Source organism: Theropithecus gelada, chromosome 3 (genome assembly GCF_003255815.1).
Source record: "Theropithecus gelada isolate Dixy chromosome 3, Tgel_1.0, whole genome shotgun sequence".
Lineage (NCBI taxonomy): Eukaryota > Metazoa > Chordata > Mammalia > Primates > Cercopithecidae > Theropithecus > Theropithecus gelada.
This window is the reverse complement of record NC_037670.1, coordinates 161,500,450-161,524,893: the sequence shown is the minus strand read 5'-3', so window position 1 is coordinate 161,524,893 and position 24,444 is coordinate 161,500,450. Positions and strand designations below refer to the sequence as shown.

At 37.0% G+C, this 24,444-nt stretch overlaps 1 protein-coding gene across 6 annotated transcripts in view; it reads right to left on the bottom strand.

Moving 5' to 3' along the window:
- Positions 1 to 24,444, bottom strand: part of CHRM2 (cholinergic receptor muscarinic 2) — a 153,197-nt gene that overhangs the window by 12,523 nt on the left and 116,230 nt on the right. For 3 of the 6 annotated variants that reach the window (XM_025379873.1, XM_025379874.1, XM_025379870.1), the window contains exon 3: positions 15,866 to 15,943. The exons of the other annotated variants lie outside the window; for them this stretch is intronic. The gene's annotated coding sequence lies outside the window, so the exon portion shown is untranslated. The remainder of the gene's footprint in view (positions 1 to 15,865; positions 15,944 to 24,444) is intronic. 6 annotated transcript variants of the gene reach the window in all.

Sequence of the window (24,444 nt, the reverse complement as noted above, 5' to 3'; positions counted from 1 at the left end):
TGAGATGTGGTTATCATTGATGAGAAAGCAAATGAAGCTTATTCATTTTTAATTTTATATATTTGCAAATAAACATGTTGTATAATAATTCAATGAGTGACATTCCAGCTATGATTTCTATTTGACGTAGGAGAGATGACCATTCAGGTATATCATCCATATCCTATTGTAGGTCTTTTAACATTCAATTAATCCCACTAATTTATAAACTGCATTGGCGAATGTGTTAAATACACCTTGAGATTATGTTATCAATAATCAATCATCCTTTTAGGGATCCATTAATGATGCCAGAGAGAAAGACAAGAAAAAGAAAAAGAGAGAAAATTGGGGAGAGACTTATTTAAGGATGTCTTGGGGAGCAAAGTCCGCTTTCTCTAAAGAAAGGTTTGATGGTACATGGTTTTGATATTGATGCAGGTGATGATAACATAGTTTGCTTACATTGTAATGACCCTTACCAATCTTGAATGTCCTTAAATTTTGCTTACAGATGGAAGAGAATCCTGGCCTGGGGCTTAAGAGACAGTCCAGGCCTGCTAGCTAGCAATATTGACATTCCACAGTCTGAGTGCTTTGACAACATCACACAAAAATGAAGTAAATTTCCACTTTTTGTTTTTTCTTTTAATCTGGTTTTCCTTTGAGCCATGCAACACATTATGAGTCATTGTACATATTTAGAGCTTTTTTATGAGCTCCTGAATCTCACTACAACAGCAGTTGTGGTGGGGGTGGTGGCCGCAAGGAGTAGTGGGGGCTCTGCTAAGAAATCATGGCTCGCTTGCTTTCTTTATTTCAAAATATCTTACTGAATTACTCTTCTGAGGAGATCCACACATGCCCGCAAGGGCTGTGGGGGATAGAAGTGAAGTAGGAATGGGTGGCCAACAAAACAGAACACATTCTTGTCAACAAGGAATTTGCAATCTAGGGGACATACAAATTGCTGGTGAAATTTCCAATTTTTCTAAAACAACAATGGGCCAATATCATGCTAAGCAACAAGGCTGAGAAGTCATGGAGCAAGACTGGTCAGATGTGGTGAAATAAATACAGATAGCTCCCTGGAAACCTTTCCTCAATCTGTATCTCTCTTTCCCTTTCTCTTTTTCTCCTTTCCCGTACCACTGGCTTGTATCTGACATTTTTGGTTTTTGTTTGTTTGATTGATTTTTTACTATTCTTAAGATTCTGCATTATAGCTTCTTGTAAAGAAAGTACAAAATACTGATGGTGAGTTTCTGCTTCAGTACATTGAGGCTGACAACCTGTAGGTTCAAAAACACTAGTTAATGGGTGCAGCACACCAACATGGCACATGTATACATATGTAACAAACCTGCATGTTGTGCACATGTACCCTAGAACTTAAAGTATAATAAAAAAAAAAAACCTAAAAAAAAAAAACACAGAATAAGACAGCCATGTCCTCACCAATACTGAGTTTTTATATTTTATCGGAAAAGATGTGTTGAAAATATTCTAGAGGGATGTATAAGTTGTCCTTCTTTAGAAAATTACAGCATAGGATGGCAGATTTTACCAGATATGCATTATGTACAATGTTTGGGGGAAAAAAGCCACACCAAACACATACTTAATTTTATCAAGCTGTACCCTTAAGGTTTGTGTGCAGTGCTAGATATGAGTTGCACTTTTATAAAAAAGAAAAAAAAATGTACAAGAAAATTATAGAACAGAATGAAAGTAGCTGATAAAGCAAACTGATCCTCACATCATTACAAATAGAAGAGAATTCATGACTTTTCCCAAAGTAAAAAAGATCAGGATTATGCAAGGCCTTATGACAGTGTAAACATGCTTGCCGTTTTGGCTGCCTGTCAAACATAATACTATTCTTAGTGATGCTGGGACAAACTTCCACTCCATGTCAGCCAAGCTATCTTTTCTCCTCTTCAAAACACACCCTAAACACCACTTACCCGAAAAAAAATGTCATGACTGAGGGGGAAACGGCTGTAAAAGTGACTTAACTGGGACCCTTGTCCTAGTCACTACATCCGTGGCACGTTTTCATTAATTTGTTCACACAATATACACCTCCTGCCAAAAAGGAAGAGGTCTGGACAATTTTAAACAGAATGAAACCTGAAAATACCCAACCCTTAGACTTGTAAAAATGAAATTCCATCTAAGAGAGCACTTCAGCATCCACCTTTTTCTGTACCAAGGATTTGACAGAACTCAAATATTGATGATGAACGTAATCTAGTAAATGGTGCTGACTAAACAATGTGCTCTAAAGCAAACAGCAGCAAAAGTGGAGAAAGTCCACTGTCTAAAGGTTGTTTTGTTCCCACAAGGAAGAAGAGTGAAAGGAAAATGGAAGCAATTCTTGGAGAGCCACAGACTGTCTATGATTAGGCAGCTGTATTTGAATCAATCCGTCTCTCTTACCGTCTTGAGAAACTGGAAATTTGTATAGTCGGCTTTTAGAATTTTGTTTTGTTTTTTCCTAAAGTCGGCAGGCTGCTGGTTTAATAACTCTAAATTAGTTAATTCATTGCTTTGAATTAAAAATGTGAATCAAATTTGCAGAGAATTGAGGCTTTTTAGGACTATGATAGAAAATTCTAGAATAAAAGCAGTTGTTTTAGAGAAGCTGAGCAGCTCCAAACAAAACATCCTTTTAGGGATCCTTTTCAGTGGTTCATGTGCCCATTGGAAGCTGAGACAGAGCACATAGCAATGTGTTGGATAGTAGGTCAAGGACAACTTTAAAGAGAGGAACGAAAGTCAGTTTAGGAGAAGAGAGAAGATAAAGAGGAAGTTAGTACTTTTCCTCTGAAGAATAAACCAGGATAGTTGAGATAAGGATAAATGAGATTAGAAGTTGTGAAAATATTAGGAGGTACACATAGAAGTGAAACATTTTTCTGAGTATATAGAAAACAAATATTCAGATAGCATATCGTATAACAGTTAAGTAGAGACAAGGACACTTAGTTATACATAGGAATATATTTTTATTTTAAGCATGTCTCTGCTTAAGGCTGCATTGCTTATGGAGAGAAACAGAAAGTTGGTTTTGTCATTAAAATGCCTATTTATATGAAAAGTAAAGCAAATGGATTGTGTTTTATAGACATGCTATTATTGGTCATTGCCTCTTAAAACACATGCACTGTTAATTATAAGCTTAATAGACACCATCACTCTTCTAGTAGCCATCCTAGAATGTAGGTATAGGGTACAGAGAAACTAATTCGCCCCCATATAGCTAAATCTTGGTTCTTCTAACTTTTCAATGACAGAAATGACACAGGCCTCATATAATTAAGATTCATACCAGATTCAATGAAGCTGCAAAAATAAAATAGTAATGAAGTGTAGAGAGTAATGGGAAGCAACTATTTTTATTGTTTCCATTCGAAAGACAAAATGATTGTTTCCCCAGAGTTTGATTGCAGACTATTTCTAGAACTGAGCCAAATGACCGCAGTGTTATCCCATGAAAACTTGAAAAAATGAGAGCAGGGAGAAGATTAAAGTCTTTACTAAATGATCTAATGGCAATTGAGATGAAGAAACATAAAAAGCTGCATCAACTCAGCAAAGATTCTTGTATCTAAAGCCCTAATTTAGAATTAAAATAAAGCCAGTTGGTCAGAGAGAATGAAGAGGTTTATGTGGTAAATCAGGGAAGTCAACTCTCCAGACTGCTAGAAATGAAACTACTTTTTGGTTTATGACCTCAGGGGAATCACAACATAACTGAATATATGTAAGATAAGTCATCACATGCTGCACCCACCCTCTCTTCCAAAGACCTCACCCTCTTCCCTCTTCTAACACCCTTAGTTTGAGACTATATAAATATTTAAATGCCCTGACTCCTCTTTATCTTCAGACTCTCCAAATACCTGTCTCCCATTTCGACTGAGATATAATTACCAAACTGTAGTCTTTACCTCTATCAGGGAGTAGGTTCCATGTGGACTATGCCTAGTGTGAAAGCTATGTTAAAATAGTGGCATTTCCCTTCTTGAAATAAACCATCTTGACTTGGAAATGTCCCCAGTACATTTTTTCTGCCCCCATCTCTACCATGTCATCGGATAGAAAGTAGCTAAATTGTGAGTAGTTCACATACAGAAGTATTTAAATACAATTTCCGTTCCTAAATAATGCCTGAGAATGGAAGATCTTCCAGTAGACAGCAAATGGATTGAGACTTGCTTCATAAATCTTCTAGGCAGGGTGGTTTTTCCTTGAAGCACAATTAGTCCATTCTCACACTGCTGTGGAGAAATACCCAAGAACAGGTAATTTATAAAGGAATGAGGTTTAATTGACCCACAGTTCCACAGGGTTGGAAAGGCCTCAGGAAACTTACAAGCATGGCAGAAGGGGAAGCAAAGGCGGCGGGGGAGAGAAATGCCGAGCAAAAGGGGAAAAACCCCTGATCAAATCATCAGATCTCATGAGAACTCACTGGCTATCACAAGAACAGCATGAGGGTAACCACCCCATGATTCAGTTACCTCCCATTGGGTCCCTCCCACGACATGTGGGGATTATGGGAACTACAGTTCAAAATGAGATTTGGGTGGGTTCACAGCCAAACCATATCAACAATTATACTACCATCAGCAAAGTAGGTTTAGCATGCGTTGTCTGCCGGGATAGGAGTATACACGCCTGAACTTCTAAGACAACATGTTAGAGTAAGATTCTGTGAATATTTACTAACCCCAGAATACCACAAGATGGAAGGAAATAGGAAGCTGAGAGGTTTGGGCCTGGGACTGGATTCCTTCACCTAACGTGTGTGTGTGTGTGTGTGTGTGTGTGTGTATGCACCTGTGTGACTGTGCATGCATGCATGCATGCATATGCATACACAAAGTATGTTAGTTGAAGAGGAAAGGGTAATAACATAAGAAGAAAAGAAAGTATGTCTCTGTTCTTCTAAAGGTTAAGGAAAATTTCTCATAAAGCATCAGTGGAATGTGACAATATGCTCTACAAGGAGAACTTGCAATTCACAAAGCAAGACTCCTGTAAGCAATTATGGAAGCTTGAAGAATGGCATTTGATTCTCAGATTCCTCCTTTTGAGGGAGAGAGCAGCAAGCCCCCCCCAGGCTGCATATCTTTCTAGGAGATGTGCTGGCAGAAATGCTGGCTTCATGTTTTATGGGGGATGCAACTGTTCCTTCCGTAACTTTCTTTCTTTTTTTTTTTTTTTTTTTTTTTTTGGGGACAGAGAGTCTCTCTGTCGCCCAGGCTGGAGTGCAGTGGCCGGATCTCAGCTCACTGCAAGCTCCGCCTCCCGGGTTCACGCCATTCTCCTGCCTCAGCCTCCCGAGTAGCTGGGACTACAGGCGCCTGCCACCTCGCCCGGCTAGTTTTTTGTATTTTTTAGTGGAGACGGGGTTTCACCATGTTAGCCCATGTTGGGATGGTCTCGATCTCCTGACCTCGTGATCCGCCCGTCTCGGCCTCCCAAAGTGCTGGGATTACAGGCTTGAGCCACCGCGCCCGGCCCCTTCCGTAACTTTCTACCCAGATAACTGTGATGCATCTGTGAACACAATAGACAAGACTTTGGAGTTAAAGCTGAAACGGAAGCCTATCTCTGTTATTTTCTCATTGTGTGAGCTTAAATTTGTTGACCCCCTTTCCACATCTAGAAGATCTAGAAGATGTGGAAAATAAAATCTACCATTCACAATATTTTTAAAAAGGCACATAATATAACAGCCTCTTAACATAATATACCATGATAATAGTGACTGTTAAGTAGTCACTATTACTAAGTTCATTATAATTTACCAGTTGATTCTAATAAACAAGTAGAGCATTTAAAAAGGAGCAAAATAAGAAACAAAGCGTGTACTCTCTATTTCTCTCAAGAAAGTAGGTAATCTGAAATAATTTTTATATTATAGGAGTCTATTCTATGTCACTTTTATTATTTACTTTCACTTATTTTAAGGATTCCAGAAATCTCACTATTGTTCTATGGCATCCTGATTCTTATGCAGAAATGGTGTCTTTGATCTAAACTTTAAGAAATGTCAATTTAAAACTTAGCAACTAATCCTCTTCCTAACCCAACGGTCAAAAGGTCACAGACAAGTGAACCTGTATTTAAAATTCTTGCTGTAGATCTATGAAAGATTATTTAGTAATTCTAAACTTATATTTTTGCTGAAAGCAGTTTATTTTGGAGAAAAAGATGATCTTTTTGAGGGACTAAAGAAAAATTTCTGGTCCTCCACAAATTTTGAACAAATCATGGAACTAAGACAGAGATGTATCATTGAAAAATATAAAAATAACAAAATTTCATTATGTCAGATTGTGAGTGCTAAGAGCTTGATCTATGAATATGCATAAAGTTAATTTGTAACTTGATTTAACATATCACTCTAAATGCTATTTTCAAATAAACAACTATTTTTTAAAAATTTCATTTAAACTCTTTTGCTAATAGAAATAAAACACCTTGTGATTAAAAAAAAAAAAAAAAAAAAAAAAAAAAAAAAGCATTCTTTCTTCTAAATGCCAGTCTTCTTGATGGGCTTTTCTCATATTTTTTCTTTCTTATTCTTAATTATTTATCTTGACAACTTCATTCCTTTTAGCAAAATTCTTCTCTTCTACATATGTGTCTATTCTTTCCTTCATCCATTCTATGTTCAGCGAGTGTAGGATGTAGGAGATGGTGTAGGTTGTCTGAAGAACCCCACAGGACAGTTTCCCACGCTCTCATGTCATGTTACTCTTCTGCCAGGACTGGCTAGGATAAAAGACTTAACTTTGTTTATGATATGGTGACTACTACAAAACGTTTATCTGGAAAAATTATTCCACAGATGAGACACAGCCTTGTCATCCTAGAATTCAGGGGCCATAACCAGACTAGAGCTGACCTCCCATAGCAAGAGAAGCGATACAGACCTATTGTATTGCTAGTCCTTTGGGGATGAGATGGCCCACCACAACCTGCTGAGAAGGCCCTCTCCAGTGTGCCATGGCCAAATCTCATCCTAGCCCTAGGTGAAAGGTCTGTGCATCCCCCAACCAGACTTCTCTCTGGTTCATACTTGGCTGTATACAAGGAAGGAAATACTTAGCTCAAGTGTTCCAAGGACAGAATCATTCTCATTCATAGGCCGCCTCTTAGTCCCTGTTCTTAATGAAAAAGCATTCTCAGCTCTGTGTCTGCATTTAGGAATGTAACTTACGAACAGTCTGCCTCTGGCTCTTCCTTGTTTGGTTGCTTTCAAAGCCCACTGTAAAGCTCACAGGTGACAGCTTGACCATTTTGCTCAATGTTTTTTTTTTTTTCTTTTTTGTATTGTTATTAAAATAACAAATGACTGTGCATAAAGCCGACATAACATAAACAAGTGCTAAACTAGTAAGTCACAGAGGGAACAGCTCTGTCTGAGCAGGGAGGAGGAAGTAGCTAGACTACAGAAAGACCAAAAGCAAGCATTGTAAGGGACAGGGATGAAGATGTGAGGTGGGGAGAGTTTTCATTATGTTTGGCACAATGCCCAGTACATCCTCAGAATTCCAAGCTGTGCTTTAAAATAAAGATTGGAAGCCTCTTAAATAAAGCTTAATTTCTGTTTAGATCTGATCCCAAGTTTTATAACCAAGTTTTTAACACCCTATAGCTGGCTTCTTTATTCTAAGTATGAACCACACGTTCCTTCTCAAACAAAACAAACCCTTAAGTGGTTACTTTAAAGGCTCAATGTGGCTATAGAACTCAAACAATGTTTTCATATGCTGGAATTAAACGAATTGGAAAATTGTGAATCATTTTCAATAAAGTACACAAGGATATAAAAGTCAAAGGGTAAGAAATCGTGACAGGTAGTTTTGGTTACATGCATTGTAGTGCTTGGGTTGGGATGGATAAAAAACAAAAAGGTGGACAGACAGAGCCGTATTTTGTAATCTGAATATAAAGCAAAATAGAAAAAAGAAGTGATTTAAAGGAAAGATAGGTTAAGGAGAAAGCCTTTTAAAATATTTGGTTTCGTTGCTTTTATTTACTTATTTATTTATTTATTTATTTATAATAATAATGAATTATGAGACCGAGCGTGGTGGCTCACACCTGTAATCCCAGCACTTTGGGAAGCCGAGGCAGGCGGATCACCTGAGGTCAGGAGTTTGAGACCAGCCTGGCCAACATGGCAAAACCCCGTCTCTACTAAAAATACAAAAGTTAGCTGAGCGTGGTGGTGGGTGCCTATAATCCCAGCTACTCTGGCGACTGAGGCAGGAGAATCGCTTGAACCCAGGAGGCGGAGGTTGCAGTGAGCCGAGATTGCACCACTGCACTCCAGCCTGGGTGACAGAACGAGACTCTATCTAAAAAACAGAAAAAAAAAAAAAAAAGAAAAAAAGAATTATGAAAGACAACTGAACAAAAGAAAATACTGATGAGTGAGGGTCTAAAGGTCTAAGAGCAATAGTTGGCTCTGGCTCGGTTGGGAGTAGTAGAAAGATACTTACCTTTACAGTTTGTAAAATTGTCATCTGTGCAATAGGTCTGTCTGAGATTTGTTTTAGTACTTTCTGTTGTTTAGAAAACATATTCATGAATGTCTTAAGCTCAGGTGAATTGTGTAGCTTTGCTCTACTTATTCCATATAATAACAATTTTCATGAAGTCGCATCCTCTTATATTCGTCGCCATTTATTTCTGGACTCTGTAAGTTTGTAATACATAAATTTGCTAATAGTTGTTTCCTGTTCACCAACACTTCCAGAAATTGAACCTTGGGTGCAGATGGTGGCAGCGTTTATGTAGTATCGGGAAGCAATTGGGAACAGAACTGTCTGTTCTGTTTACTTATCCTGTATGTAGAACAAACCCCAGCAGATTATGGATATCCAGAGCAAGAATGTGTCATGTGTGACTTCTGTTTAACTATTAGTAGTTTTAAAATATTTTATTTTAAGTTCCAGGACACATGTGGAGGACGTGCAAGTCTGTTACATAAGTAAATGTGTGCTATGGTGGTTTGCTGCACCTATCAACCCATCACCTAGGTATTAAGCCCTATGTGCATTAGCTATTTATTCCGACGCTCTCCCTCCCCCTCCCGGATGGTACACTTTTGAAGGATAATGAACAATAATAAGCATTGTTAATGATGACTCAACTGATTTCCATGGTTAGGTGATATAGTGAACAGCAAATAAACAGGGTGGGGAAAGAAGTACATGATTTAGCAATAGCGTTCATGGGCAAATTTCATGACTAAATTAAATAAACCTACTACGTGAAATAAGCCCCAATCCCAAATTATCAATGTATCTAAGTGAGGGTTTTTTCTATAATTTTAAAATTTGATACTGCCTTTACTTTCTTACAAACTACCTATTTGGCGTGATTAACTAACTGGTAGCTACTTCTATTGTTTTCTCCTCTTGAGTCACTATGTGCACATGTTTTTTTTTTTTTTTTTTAATTTAGGACTTTGGGGTGTATCTGAGAGGGATTCTTCTTTAGAATACATTTCATCTCAAAAATAAAATATTTAATTATGCAAGATGATGCTTTTTTCAGGAACTCAGGCAGATTGACAGTAGACACATTGTCCACCCAAACCACCTCTCCATTTCTCACGTTGACCTGTTTGTTTTTAAATAGCAATGTTGATCTAAACTCCTGAAAAGGGAAGGGGTCTGTGATATTGAAATATGTGCATTGTCATTCCAGAGATGCTATTTCATTTCTCTGAGTTTGATTTTTGTCCCTGTGGCCATGAGGACATTTGACTCGAACATCTCTTTCAGCTCTAAAAGAGTCTTAGGATTCTAATTTTACTTGAGTTCTCTTAGGATCCATATGATGCTGACTGAGAGGTCAGAGATGATGTCACTCACTTCTCCTTTAGATCTGCATTTTCCTAAACACTGTACCCTGTGTATCTACAAAAAGAAAACAGCTCAATCTCTCTTGAATTTTTGCTAGTTTGGCTTTGTTGGCCTTATGGAAGAGGTCTCAGCTTTGTGTCAGCTGTGGTTTTCTTTGTCACTATCTTCAATCCTCCCACCTTCAATATCCTGGTACATCTCAGCTTCCTTCTGTGACCCTTCATCCATGCAGGCTTGAAAATTAGACTCAAATTGCTATCTGTATCTTCATTTCACTCTCAATATTGAAACGTACGAGCATGAACTAATTCTCTCAATCTAGCTCCATATATACCTACTAACTCATTAAAAGCTAGCTGTAGCACTGGAGCAAGAGATCATATATTAGAGAAGGAAAGCAATTTCCTTGGCAAGTTCATTTGTGTATTCTCTTCAATGTCATAGCAGAGGTTTGTCCTTGAAATAAGGGTGTTTTCTCACCCAGTGTATCCCTCTGGCTGTGTGATTCCTCAATTAACTGACACCTCTGTGCCAGTGATTTCATCCTGGACTTATTTAGTGGACAAACTAAATAGTGATCCAATGACTTACATGCTTATTTTACAGCATCACTGTAATTGCTGCCTATGTAGTCCTGCAAGAAGGGAGGGAAATTAAGGAAAGGCTTCTGGAGAGGGCATGTTTTAAGACATGCTGCAACTATTTGCCAAGGGTAAGGAAGAGTATTCTGAGAATTTCCATTGGCAGCCTGAAATCTAAACAAAATTCCAAAGATCAGACAAGAATAAATTGTTTCCTGTAGAGCATTATATTTTATATCGCAGAGCAGAATTCATTGCCAATGACGGGTGCATTAAGTCTCAAAGATATTATATCTTTCTTTTTAATTTAAAAATCACATGAGATTGGTCTCTCATATATATTTTCTCTGCTTTGAAACCTTCATCTGCATTTGGACATTAAAAAGTAAAAATTATTTCTTTTTCCGATTTTCAAATGAGAGCATTTCAAGAAGTAAAACAAAGAAAAAATATTCTGGATCATTTATATTTGACTCACAAGGGCCATCCACTTTACTTGACTATTCAAGAGATGAGTTTCTCTAGCTGACTTCAGTGGATAAAACAGTGAACAGTATCAATATGTCTTCCTTTGTCAAAGACTGTATAGAATGGTTGAAAGCACCTGTGAATTTTTACTGCTTTTGAAATCTTGTTTATCTTCCTACACACATACATGAGCATGCAATACACTCATACACATACACATGTACTATTTAAAAGTTTTAGATTACATTGTGTATATCAATGCATTATTTCACTGGGGCCAGGCAAAGGATTGAAGAGCAAAGGAAGGAAGCTGGCATAAGTTAACATGTACACACTGTGCAGCTGGTAGGCCTTGGAGTGGGGAAAATCAGAAAAGCTGTCAACTACTCCACTGTCGAGATACAGCTGGGTGAGAATGTGGACACAGAGTTGTCACATATTCAGAATTATAAAGAAACACTGAAAATCTGGATTTTTATACTTACTCTTTCAATTTTTAAATCTTGGCTCACAGTCGTAAAATACTGAGAAGCCAGCAAAACATGTTTGTGGAGAGCTTTGGCCTGTAGGCTCACACTCTATGACTTTTGCTGTTAGTACTGAGCAGTAACATTTTCAAATAAAGATAATCACAGACATTTTTATATGACATTTGAAAATATTCTAATGCATCATTTTTTATGGGTACATGATACTTAGTTTTGTGGCATACTACAATTTCATTAAATAATTCTCTATTGGTGACACTTAAGTTATTTCTAATTTTTTACTCTAGCAAATAATAGTGTAGCAAACTTCCTTGTACATGATTTTTTAAAATAGATCTCTGATTGCTTTCTTAGGATAAATATCTATAAATGAGATCATTGGCCAAAGTTATATACATTTGCTATTTTGGATAGCAAAATCCCAATCGTGATTCATGATAATGATATTTTCCTATAGCTAGTAACAAAAATAAGAATAATTACTAAAAAGCTTTGTGAATCAGATAAATAAAATATTCTATTTGAAGTTTTAGCTATCATTTTATTGATTTGTGAAGTTTTATACTGTTCATGTGTTTGACAATTGGCAGTTACATTTACCCTTTGTCCTTTTATAGAAGATATTTTTTACTTGTGTTTTATCTATTGATACTGATGGTATCAATTAAAAAGACTTTCTCCATCCCAAAGAAGTTAATATTTAATGATAATTCCTTTAGCTAATTTATATATTTTATAGTTTAAACTGTAATTTATATAAACTATATTTAGAATAAGGTATAAAAAGATCTAATATCAACTTTAAAAAATAGTTTAAAAGTAAATCCAGAAACATTTATCAGGCAGTTTACACTTTCTCCACAAATTTGAAAGCTGGTTCTACCATTTATTAAATGATTCCATACACTGAGTTCTATTTCTGGGCTTTCCATTCTATTCCATTGCTGGATCTGTCTATTCTTACACCCGTAGGAATATTTTTTATTGTAAATTTTATAATATATTCAAATGCTCTAATTATAAGTACAACTTATTAGTGTTTTATTTTTAATTATCTTTATTATACTTTCATGCTATTTTATATGACTTAAGAAAAATCTGTGAATCCCTTTATCCTTATGAAATTATTTGTTTAAATTTTATGTATTTATTTTGAGACAGGGTCTTGCTCTGTTGCAAAGGCTGGAGTGTACAGCAGTGCAATCTTGGCTTATTGCAACCTCCGCCTTCCAGGACCATACAATCCTCCCCCTTCAGCCTCCAGAGTAACTGGGACCACAGGTGTGCACCACCATACCTGGGTAATGGTTTTTAATTTTTATAGAGACAGGGTCTCCCTGTAGTGTCCAGGCTGGTCCTGAACTCCTGGGCTCAAATGATTTCCCCACCTTGGCCTCCTGAAGTGCTGGAATTATGGGCATGAGCGACCACACCCAGCCCTTTGTGGAATTGTTATCGGTCTGTTATAAATAATTAACATTTTTATAGTGTTGAGTATTCATATCAAGAAATATTGTTTACTTATTCAGGTTTTTTCTCTTGCCCCTTTCTGATGTGTTGTAATTTTTCAGTAAACAAATATTGAACATAAAATTTTTATAGACGTGTGTTTCTGTATGTATATTTGTGTATATCCTGCTAAGATCGACCTTGCTTATTTTTAGTTGCACAGTGAATGGAATATTTTTGCCATTGTATTTCTAATTGTGATGTATGTGTATGTAGACAATTCACATAGACTATAGGGAATATGTTAATAAGATAAAATTATTAATTTTGTACTTTACTACACAACGTGCATAGGATATATTAATAAATAAAAGCTATTATTTTACTTTTGGCCACTTTCTCTGTATAAATAATTGATATGTTAATGAGAAATTATGCTTATACAAAATTATGCTTATGTATTTATTAAAGTTAATTGTATTCCACAGCCTTCTCACCTCTGAATAAGGATTGTTGTAATAACCTGGTGGCTATAGCAGTGAAGTTATAGATAAGAACAGAGAGTTTTCCAAAACAGTGAATACAGTATATAAATCTGCTTATCCCCTCTTCCCTATTAAACTAAGCTGAGATCGTATAGGATCTAGTCTCACTCATAATTTAGTATTTATCAAATAATTTAAGATACTTTTAAATTAGAAAATATCTAAAAAATTTAATATATTTGATTTTATTGTAACTTGAAAAATAACCTCATGGTTATGACAATTATTTGAATAAAGACAATAGTGCTAAACATCTTTCTTTATTGAAAAAGAGAGAATTGCTTGGACCTAGGAGGTAGAGGTTGTGGTGAGCCGACCAAATAAGTACCTCTCTATCAAATAAGAAATTGACGTGGCTTATGTAGTGTGGCCCAGCAAATAAAATGCGAGTTTATTTTTTAAGGCAAAGACATAATATTGATGATTATATTACAATGCAAGAGCAACTCAAAAATAACTTTCATATGGAATAACTACTACTGATGACATCTTCAGTAAGCATGGATACAGAATACATTACTGACTCTTCTGAAACACCATTGATGTTTGAGCTGTGACACTTTTGACTATAAAAATGACAGATTTATTTTTGCTTTAAAATGTCCCCTTATTTTCCCTAAGGTCTGTCAGTTTGTGATGTGGAGGTCAGGAAAGGGGTTGGAGCATGAGAGCAGGTACAATCAGAGAGCTAGAGAGAGTATTTGGAGCGGCAAGGTCTTGATTTCACCTTTCACAATTAGTATTCTGCATTTACGTGGCATTGCAACCATCATGCTCAAGCAAACAACCTTTAAACAAAACAGTGGAAACATAGTCACATCAGTTTATTTATTTTCTTATTTATTTATCATTGTATGTATGAGGTAATTGGCTGGATTTTTTAAGACTTTTAAGTTGATGACTATGACCTCTATACAGGCTGAATTTGTGAGTGCTTTTTTTCTTTTGAAACAAAAATTATCAGGTATGGAAAGCATTTAGGATCTGTATTTTTCCTCATTTTACTTTTCCACATTGGGGTTGGATTTCTTTGATCATAGGACTTTGAAATGGCTTCTGAGGCTAATGTATGTAAAAGCTTTTCTTTACTAAGGAGATAGGGTCAAAACTATGCCCCAATCCCCATTATCATATTATTCCTAGCTTGAGCTTATTTTAGTGACAGGCAGAAAGCCACTAGGCTAAAGCTGTTTGCTTTCCCATCTATGGCCATCTCTGGCACTTCTCCGTGTGCCTGTCAAGGGGCTGTGGCTTCATTTTCAAGGGAATGTGTGAACATGCGCTGCATTACATCTCTCTCCCCTGATTTCAGGGAGCTAATACTGAGAAAAACGAACAATTTTTGATTATCTAAAAATGATTGGCCCAATGTCAGAGGTGGTACTATTTTTATCCTGACTTTTATAGATAAGAAAACTAAGCCACATTAAATGGGTAAGTTGTGTAGTGCCAGCTAGTAAGAGATGGTGCTCAGACTTGAAATCAAAGGAGTCTCATAGCTAAGCTTTTGCTCCTGATCATGCAAATGTCTCACTTTCTGAAGCAAGAGCATGTTGTATCTGTGCTCTCTTCCTCTTTTTCTCTCTCTCTGTCTCTCTTGCTGTATGGGTCTGTGTAAAGATACTGCCATAACTCACTTCTATGAACAAAAATACCACTCGATGAATCAGGCTTACTATAAGTTCATCAATATCTATCATGACTGTATGACTGTGACAGTTAATTTTGTGTGTCAATTTGATTGTGACATAGTTCCTAGTTCTTTAATCAAACACAAATCTAGGTGCTGCTGTGAAAGTATTTTGTATATATAGTTAACATGTACAATCAGTTGAATTTAAGTAAATGAGATTTTTCTTAATAATGCAGGGCCTCATCCATCAGTTGAAACCTTGGGAGTAAAAACTAAGGTTTCTTGGAGAAAAGATTCTACCTCAAGATTGCAACACTAACTCCTGTGTGAGTTTCTAGCCTGCTGGCCTGCCTTAACGATTTCAGAATTGCCAGTTCTCATAGTTTCATGATTCAATTCCTTAAAACAAGTATTTGCAAAATTTAGTGTTCACTGAAAATATTGCTTCTAGAGGAAATTCATCGTTAAGGTCAGAAGATTTTGAAAATTAAAAAAAAACTCAACAAATTTTGACGTATTAAGCCATGTGCTTATGGTAGGGTGTGGACCTTTTTCCTGATAAGTTGAATCAACTTGATTTGGAGTAACAAGTAGTTCTTAGTGAATAGTTTGTCCCTGGTCTGTGGGTTGTTCTGTTTAAGTGGAAGTTAATAGAAATATCCTAACGCAACAACCCAGACTAATATTATCTCATAAGAGTAACTGATATTTAATTTTACTTGACATAATTACCTTTCCAAAGGATTATTGTGACTTCACAACAACTTAATGTTTTGTCTATAAATGTATTAATTTATTCATTAAAAATTTATTGAGCACTTACTATATGCCAGGCATTGGGTGCTGGGAATACACTCTTGAATGGGTAAGATCCAGACCCTGTACTCATGTTGCTAACAACCTGGTAGAAAAGAGAAACAAAACATGTGTGGGAAACAGTAAAAATAATTACAACAAACAGAAAAATGGAGTATATTAGTCTTTATAAGGACAGCTCCTATACTGGAATTCTTGAGAGAAAAATCTGTTGTGACTCAAGTTAGACACAAACATCTGAAGTACATGCACCTGTCAGGACAAAGGTTTACTCCTCCAGGAACACGGAAGACTGGCATCTCACTTAGGACTGAGAATAGAATCACATATACTAAGAGAGAAGTGACTCTGAGAAACATGGTCTGAGTAAAGGCCTGCAGCTTAAAATAAGTGTAATAATGGTAAGTATTGTAACCCTGACTCTCATTAAAAAATGGTAATCAGCTACCATGGTTTGCCTCCATGACAAACAGTATGTTTGCTAAGTTTGGTCATACAGAATCATTGAAAATTGATTATGCACATAATTTTATGAGACAGACATGGCAGAGGAAGGATTTTAATCAAAGGAAAATAAAATCAAGGGAAGATTGTACATCTGTGTAAATATCTATGAAAAAGTGCATTTCCCTCCTCACCTCCAAACAGTAGCTAAGTTAACCCAAGCCTGACAGTGTTCTCAAGTGGAACAATATGGTACCTATCTCAACAATGTATTGTAAAAAATAAATATGTGTAAAGCTGTAGTAATCAAAACAGTGTGGTATTGGCAAAATAATAGACAAATATATCAAGGGAACATAATAGAGAGCTCAGAAATAGACCCACATGAATATAATCAACTCATTTTTGACAAAGGAGCGTAAGCAATACAATGGAGCAAAGAGAGTCTTTTCAACAAATTATGCTGAAATACCTGGACATCTACATGCCAAAAAACAATGAATCTAGGCACAGACCTTAGTCCCTTCACAAAAATTAACTCAAAGTGGATCAAAGACCTAATTGTAAAATGCAAAGCTATAAAAATCCTAGAAGGTAACATATGAGAAAAACCTGCATGACTTTGGGTATGGTGATGACTTTTGAAATACAACACTAAAGGCAATCCATGAAATATATAATTGATAAACTGAACTTCATTAAGATTGTAAACTTCTCTTTGAAAGACAATGTTAAGACAATGAGAAAAGAAGCCACAGACTGGGAGAAATGAAAAGACAAACCCACAGACTGAAAGACACATCTGAAAAAAGACAGTTATCCAAAATGTACAAAGAACTCCTAAAATCAACAATAAGTAAACTCAAAAATGGGCCAAAGATCTTAATGGATAACTCACGAAAAACATACAGATGGTAAATTAGCATATGGAAAGATACTTTATATCATATGCCATCAGGGAAATGCAAATCAAGGCAATGAGATAACTACTACACATTTATTAGAATGGCCATAATCTGGATCACTGACAACACCAAATCCTGGAGAGGATGTGGGGCAAGAGGAGCATTCACCTGCTGCTGGTGGAATTGAAAAATGGCACAGTCACTTTGGAAGATAATTCAGTGGTTTCTTACAAAACTCAACATACTTTTACCATGAGATCCAGCAAATAATTATATACTTCTTGATATTTACCCAAATAAGTTAAAAACATGTCCACACAAAAACCTGCACATAGACATGTATAGCAGCTTTATTTATAATTGCCATAATGTGGAAGCAAAAAAGATATCCTTTGGTAGGTGAATGAATAGATAAACTGTGGTACATCCAGACAATGGAGTATTACATAGTGCTAAAAACAAGTAAGTTATCAAGCCACGAAAAGACATAAAGGAACATTAAATGCATATTGTTAAGTCAAAGACAGCAATATGAAACGACTGCATACTGTATAAATCCAACTATATGACACCCTGGAAAAGGTAAAAACTGTGAAGACAGTAAAAAGATCAATGGTTGGCAGAAATTGCCAGGGATGGAGTTCTGAATAGGTGGAGCCGTGAGGACTTTTATGGCAGTGAAAAAAACACCATATAATGATGGGTACATGTCATTATACATTTGTCTAAGCTCATAGAAAGTACAACACCAAGAGTGAACCCCAATATAAACTATGGACTTTGGGTGATAATGATGTGTTCAATGTATATTCATTGTAACAAATGTAACACTGATGGGGGATGTTGAAAATGGCAGAGGCTGTGCATGTGTGAGGGTAGGAGGTATATGAAAAATCTCTGTAATTTTGCTATGAACCTAAAACTGCCTTAAAAAATAAAGTCTTAAAAATAAATATAATTATGATGATGTGGTAGAGAATAATCTGAGTAAATGTAACACGGCCAGAAACTGCAGTGCGTGTAAGTTCAGTGGTGCTGGAAATGCAAAATTGAGTCTGGGAGAGGTGACAGGAGGTGGCTGAGAGTCAGAAAGAAGTTGAACTGTCGAAAACGTATGCACTCTACTTAGGAAACTCAGACTTCATGGTATAGTGGATGGGGATCTGATGAGGGTTCTCAAAAAGGAAGTACTATGAATAAATTTGTATTTTAAGTAAATTTCTGAAATAGTTGTGAAGCGGACGGATTTTAAGAGACAAAACCAGGAGCAGAAAATTAGTACCTAAGTAACAACAATGATCCATGGGAAAGAAAGGACCTAGGGTAGAAAGAAAGGAAAGGGATGGAGAAGACATGCTAAGTTTTAAAATGTATAATTGAATTTGGGGAATGAGGGAGAGGAAGAAGTCAATAATGACATGCATATTCCTATCACTAGTGGGAACTCCGAAAAGCAGAGGGACTTGAACTTCCTACAAAAGATTAAGGAGTCTACAGTGGGTATCACTGATGCACATCTTTAGCAATTAGCTTGCAAGACAAGATAGGTTTTATTCTCTTTATATAAACTACTTCTCAATTAAGCATCAGAATTTCCATAAGTTTGGGTTTATCATGCATCATACTAAGATAAATTTGAGTCCTACTCCAGTAATTAATCACTGTGTGACCTTGAGTTAGTTACTTAACTATTTTAACTTTCATCCCTTTAAATATCAAATAAAAATATGGAAGATCTATTAAATGAAAGGAGATATATGAAGGAAGCATGCAAAAAGTTAAAACCAAAAAAACAAAAATCTTTACTTTAGCATGGATTTTTCCCAAACATTTAGAAATACATACATTAAATATGGATCGATATATCATTGTGATCAAGATAATTAGTACTAAAATCAGACTAATAGGAACAGACCCTGGTTCTGTCACTTTTGATGTGACTTTTAGCAAGTTATAGAACTTTTCAAGCTTTAATTTCCTCTTTTATAAAATGAGGAAAATAATGGCACCAACCTCATAAGTTTGATGGGAAGACAGTAAAATTATAAAAGTATTTAAAATAGTTTCTTAAATTCAATATATACTAAATAAACATTGAATATCATTATGAATTCATAAATTTGTGTGTATGCATAGATAAATATATGTATACATATAGGCATACTTATTAGACTTAATTATATAAAATTGCCAATATTCAACCATTTTGACTCACAAAAATGGCAACAGCCTATAATCAGGACAAAAACAAGATAATCAAGTCACCATCTAGATGCACTGGTAGACTTTATTGTCTCACTTTTGCTGATTTTCTTAGGCAAGCACTGGCTGCAGGACACATTTGAACTTATTATCCAGTAGATTATTATTTGTGCACTCTATTTGTTAACAGTCATGAGAGAAGATATAAAGAGTACAGATTGAAGCTGACAGTACTATTGGATCCCAATGCAGAGCTGCGTAACCTTGGACAAGTTACTTAACCTTTCTAAGCCTGAGTCACCTTCTCTCTACAATGAAAAAAAAAACTATAAAATTGTTGTAAGTATTAAATGAGATAATGCATGTAGAGCACATAATACATAGGCCAGCAGATAATGAGCACTCAATAATGTTATCTGTTAGTACACAAATTAGTAATTACTCACTCAAATTTGATTTTCTACAGATGACATTGTATTTTCTGTCTTGCAACGTTTTCCCTTCCCTCTCCTTCCCTCACCTCCTCTGCTCACTCCTTTTTTCCTCTTCTCTTCCCTGACCTCCTTTCTCTTTCCTTGTCTTCCCTTTCTTTTCCTTTCCTTTTTAATGAGGAACCACTGGGACTAATTATGATCTGTATTTGAATTATTCTGGATATATGTGTCTATTAAAGAACCTTTCCTGGAAAATGATACATTGTTTTATATATATCTGAATATACATATATACTTTTTAATATATTTATATATTTTATATATAGATATATACTATATAAAATTCTACTGTTTTTAGGTATGAGATACCTGTGAATTTATTTTTGTCAGTATGATTTACATGAACAATGTTCCTTCTCATTTTAGAAAAGGAAAATACTAATATTATACTAATCTGCACCCTATCTGTTTGCTTATAAACATATTTAATAAAATAAGAAAATTTGGAACTGTTGGGATCAATAAAGAGCGTTATACCCAATCCCTGAAGAGAGAAAGACTTAATTGAAGTCTGAATGTATTTAAGAGAATATGTAAGTGGCCCCAGAGAGGGCAATATGACTGAATAAGGAGGGATGCACATTTAAAAGGCTAATCTTTTGGAAATAGTCCCTGGTAGCTCCAACTGATGCATCCTTACCTCTGTATAGTTTACCCATTTGTCATTTGCCCTACCCTGATCCATTGGCACAGCTGTGGCCAGTGTGAAGCACAGTGGCAGATGAACTCACTTGAGCGGCTTTGAGGGTTTGTATCTGCAACTGTGAGGACCATGTTAAGTAAACATTGGGTGTACAATAAGTGATATTAAGTTAATCAAGTGACTAGTAGGGAGACTGGGCATAGCTTTGACAGTAATTTTCTCTAGATCTGTCTTTTGACCTCTGATTTGAATGATGAGAGGATGTTCATGGTTTCAGAATGTGCAAATGTAGGAAACAGTGGATGAGCCCCAAGGGCAGTCCCCACATGTGGAGAAGGAAGCCCAATGACATAGGGCTGGGATATATCTGAAGCAACAGAGGGTGTCTCTAAATGGCTGTCTGCAGCCAAAAAAAAAAAAAAAAAAGTTTTGACTGTGGGCTTCTGCTGTTTCAACACAGTCCCTCTGCTATGTGCTGGAGCAGGGCCACAGAGGAAGGGGACCTATGAACCTGAACTTCAAGGAAAGGAAAAATAGAGAAAGGAGGAAGAGAAAAAGAAAGAGAAATAAGAGAAAAAGAAAGAGAAATAAAAAAGAAAGGATACCTGGAGGCAGTAAGAAACTGTTAAGGACATTAGAGTTGCATTTTCTCAAGTGGAAGACAAAATCAATTTTTATTTGGTTTGTTCAGGTTTTGCCTGTTTGTTTCTGTTTTACCTGGTACAAAAAGGTGAGATGTGTTGCATCAGATGCAGGTAGAAACATAATAAGTGAATGAATGAATGCATGTACTAATAACTAAATTAAGTCCATTATAAGACGGGTGTATTTCATACACAATCAGAATGAATTTGAGCAAACATGAAACTTCTGTTCAATCTGGAACTAGAAAGGGTCCCTATAGACAAGGAAGCCTGGGTAACTTATATATCATGCAGGTGCTCCTGATTGAATCTGCTTAGGAATGGGGCTTGCCCCAGGGTTGAACAAACCATTATTTGACGTTTCTTAGCTCGTTGTAAGAGACGTTTAGACCAAATTTTTAGCAAGATAAATATTGTCAAAATTATGATCAGGCAAATTATGGAAGAACAAAAATGGTTGATGCTAATTGCCCAAATATATCTTAATGGATGAACTCAAGACATGAGAAATAAGAAGGCCAGTGTTTGGAAAGCTATTGAGTGGTCTACAATAAATTTAACTACCTGTGATCGGGACCTTGCAGATTCAGTTTATATACCCTGCTTTCCTTTGCTCTTATATTGAAATGAGAGCTTGTACCTTAGAATATATTGTTAATGAGACTGGGCCTATAAGCATATTGGATTTTTTAAATAGGGTATAGGAAAGTACTAATATAGATAATTTTTTCTTTGAGGGAAAAATTCTGTATCTAAAGAAGGAAAGGAAGTAAGATGATTAATACTTATTTAAAAAAAAATAAACTGCCAAAATAAGGAAATGCTTTGGTGCTTCCTCAGTCATGGGTTCAACTTTAAAGATAGTTATGGGGTGGATTTGGGGCCTGTTGAAAAGAATGATCCTCTCCATTTCCATCACTGTCCAAATGAGTCATAAATCAGCTGATTGGGTTCTCATCTATTTCTAGGATGATAGAGGGATGATGATAGGATGGGTCACTTGGTGTAATTATTGAGAATCCATTCATTTATATAAAAAAGAACAAGGAAGAGTTGTCATTATCCATAAGATCCCCCCTCTCCTCTGTTTTTAACCTTTTAAGTAATGGAAAGCTATTAGAAGATTTTGTTTGCCTCATCCACGGGTTGAAAAATCATCTCAATGTGGAAGCTGATCTTTGCCAAATGAATATGGAAAATACCAATGTTATTATAAATTCTGTTTATTCAGAGGTCTTGCCAGTGAGTGAACTCCATATAACCCAGAACATATACCTTAATACTGGTCCTCTGCAGTGGAATACTACCTAGGGAACTTAAGGAAATGCTCACGTAACATTATGTTCTAAGTAAAAGACAAATAGATTTAGGCTATGCTGGAATTGATTGTAAGATGCTAATCTAGGTCCTTTCCTATAAACAATCTTGGAGGATTGAAATGTAATCCTGTCTTAGATTGATACAAACTCCGTTGCTTTCTTCAATGCCATGACTCAGGATATTTCATATATTAGAGGGTTTTTTTTGTGTGTGTGTGAGTCTCACTCTGTCACCCAGGCTGGAGTGCAGTGGCATGATCTCAGCTCACTGCAACCCTTGCCTGCCAGATTCAAGCGATTCTCCTACCGCAGCCTCCTGAGTAGCTAAGATTACAGGCACATGCCACCACACCCAGCTAATTTTTTTTTTTTTTTTTTTTTTTTTAGTAGAGATGGGGTTTCACCATATTGGTCAGGCTGGTCTCGAACTCTTGGCCTCATGATCTACCCGCCTCGGCCTCACAAAGTGCTGGGATTACAGGCGTGAGCCAAGATGGTTTTTAAAATTAACTTGAGTAATCTTTAAAATCCTACTAGCTGGTCCAAAATAGTATGGCTGGAATGCATATGTGCTCACATCTGTAGCTTTTACCTCAGTGCTTTGTGTTGCAGCATTGGCGTTAGGGTTTCCAAAACCTTACCATGATACTAGAACAGCGGTGACAAAGTTTATTCTATAGAACTCTTAACTAGTTCCACAAATTGTTAAACAATCTTTATGTAGAATAAACCATTCTACTGTCAAGTAAGTGTGGGAGAACGCTTACCCTCAATTCTTCATTTGTTGTGCCATAATGCACACTGATGTATTAAAGATGCTCTAGGATTCCCGAGCAAGATGGCCAAATAGGAACGGCTCTGGTCTGCAGCTCCCAGCGAGACCAACACAAGAAGGCAGGTGATTTCTGCCTTTCCAACTGAGGTACCAGGTTCATTTCATTGAGATTGTTAAACAGTGAGTGCCGCCCATGGAGGGCAAGCAGAAGCAGAGTGGGGCATTGCCCCACCCAGGAAGTGCAAGGGGTCAGGAAACTCCCTCCTCTAGCCAAGGGAAGCTGTGAAGGACTGTGCCTTGAGGATTGATGCTCTCTGACCCATACACTACATTTTTTGATGGTCTTCACAACCCACAGACCAGGGATATTCCCTCGGGTGCCTATGCCACAAGGGCCCTGGGTTTCAAGCACAAAACTGGGCAGCCCTTTGGGCAGACACTGGGCTAGTTGCAGAATTTTTTTTTTTCTTACCCTGGTGGTGCCTGGAATGCCAGTGAGACAGCACTGTTCACTTCTCTGGAATGGGGACTGAAGCCAGGGAGCCAAGTGGTGTTGCTCAGCAAATCCCACCCCCACGGAGCCCAGCAAGCTAAGATCCACTGGCTTGAAATTGTCGCTGCCAGCACAGCAGTCTGAAGTCCACCTAGGATGCTCCAGCTTGGTGCAGGGAGGGGCATCCACCATTACTGAGGCTTAAGTAGGCAGTTTTCCCCTCACAGTGTAAACAAAGCCACCAGGAAGATTGGACTGGGCAGAGCCCCACCTCAGTGCTGCAAAGCCACTGTAGCCAGACTGCCTCTCTAGATTCCTCCTCTCTGGGCAGGGCATCCCTGAAAGAAAGGCAGCAGCCCCAGTCAGGGGCTTATAGATAAAATTCCCATCTCCCTGGGACAGAGCACCTGGGGGAAGGGGCAGCTGTGGGTGCAGTTTCAGCAAACTTAAACATTTCTGCCTGCCAGCTCTGAAGAGAGCAGTGGATCTCCCAGCACAGTGCCCAAGCTCTGCCAAGGGACAGACTGCCTCCTCAAGTGGGTCCCTGACCCCTAGGCCTCCTGATGGGGAGACACCTCCCAGCAGGGGTTGACAGACACCTCATACAGGAGAGCTCTGGCTGGAATCTGGCAGGTGCCCCTCTGGGACGAAGCTTCCAGAGGAAGGA